This window comes from Neomonachus schauinslandi, chromosome X (assembly GCF_002201575.2).
Source record: "Neomonachus schauinslandi chromosome X, ASM220157v2, whole genome shotgun sequence".
Classification (NCBI taxonomy): Eukaryota; Metazoa; Chordata; class Mammalia; order Carnivora; family Phocidae; genus Neomonachus; species Neomonachus schauinslandi.
Genome location: NC_058419.1, coordinates 84,441,617 through 84,443,462, shown reverse-complemented (window position 1 = coordinate 84,443,462; position 1,846 = coordinate 84,441,617).

Below are 1,846 nucleotides of genomic sequence, written 5' to 3'. Positions count from 1 at the left end.
CCAGACAGTATAAATGGCTCCAGGGAGGGGGTTGAAGCAAGATTTAATGAAGGCCCGATTCCCGAGCCGGTCCTTTTAATCTCACCTGCATTTGACAAGTAATAATTGAGCCCCAATTGTTTACCTTGCACTGTGATAGGCACTGGGGAGATGCTGGTGAAACAAAACATAAAAGATTTCTAACCTTGTGTAGACCTATGTTGGAAAAGAAAAGAAAAGAAAAGGAAAGAAAAGAAAATAAATAAAAGATAACTTCAGAGAGAGATCAGAGTTATAAAGGTAGCAAAAGGAGGTTACGTTGGAGGAAGTAATGATGATGGGCTGCTGGTTTCTTTGAAGACAACATTTGAGCTGGGACCTGAATGACCAGAAGCCGAATGTATGAAGAGCTTGGGGAAGGGCATTGACAACCCTGAGAGCAGCAAGTGCAAAGGGCCCGAGGTGGAGCAGAGTTTGTTTTGTTCTAGAAACTCAGACATGTCCTCACAGAGTTGGAAAGCACAAGCTGGGAAAAGTGTGCTTCATTCCTTCCACCACCCAACCACTCTCAGCAACCTGGACTGATAGAAGGGTGCCCCTTTCCTTGGTTTTGAGGGGCCCCAGGTTGAGGGGTGGTGGTGCAGGCAGGCTCTTGGGTTTAACTGTGTTGGCCTTCCAGCCACAACTCTTCCCTCAAATGGGATGAGAATAAAACCAACGTCCAGTCTGGAGAGTGTGATCCTCAGCATTATCTCCAGGGAGATCCTGATTCCTGTGACCAGGTGCCTGTCTCAGATGCAGAAATCAAGGCTGAGTCAGGGGAAATTGTTCGCTTAGGATAACACACTTCAAATGTCATCAGCCTTGTCCCCCAGACCAGCACCCCAAGAGCCTACCTCTCATCTTGCCAAGCTTCCAGCAGTAAAAAAACCTGGGCTCCTTCCCATCTTCATTCATCTAGGGCGGTGCTGGTGGCCCCTTTCCTTAGAACCAGGAAACAGGCCCAGCGCTTGGGGCCAGGGCCTCCCTAGGATTGCAGAACAGAGTCAGCCCATGGGTTGTGACACCGTTAATAATGTCTGTCCCCATTTACTGAGCAGCTCGATGCTCACCAAGTTCTATTTTCTCTTAGCCTGTGCGCTAGTGCAGTCTCATTTCCATCACTGCTAAGAGGTTTATTCTACCCACTATGATCCTTTATCCGAAATTTGAAGTCCACAAAGCTCTGGAAATAGCTTTCCCACGTGTTGGGCACCATTTGGTTACAAAACCTAACATGACTTAATGAGGGACAATTTTCAGTTCTGGCTTATCCCACTTATTGTGAACGACTTCCACCCCTTTTCTTGAATAAATATTAAGGTGTTTATTTAAAAAAAATTTTTAAAAAGATTTTATTTATTTATTTGACAGAGACACAGCGAGAGAGGGAACACAAGCAGGGGGAGTGCGAGAGGGAGAAGCAGGCTTCCCGCCGAGCAGGGAGCCCAATGCGGGGCTCGATCCCAGGACCCTGGGATCATGACCTGAGCCGAAGGCAGACGCTCAACGACTGAGCCACCCAGGCGCCCCTATTTTTTAAAAATTTTTTTTAAAAACGGGGCTGCCTCAGACCTCGCTGAGAGTGTTAAGAAATACACAACTTTCGGGGCGCCTGGGTGGCTCAGTTGGTTGGGCGACTGCCTTCGGCTCAGGTCATGATCCTGGAGTCCCGGGATCGAGTCCCGCATCGGGCTCCCTGCTCTGCGGGGAGTCTGCTTCTCCCTCTGACCCTCCCCCCTCTCATGTGCTTTCTCTCATTCGCTCTCTCTCAAATAAATAAATAAAATCTTTAAAAAAGAAAAAAAAAAAAAAAAAAAAAAAAAAA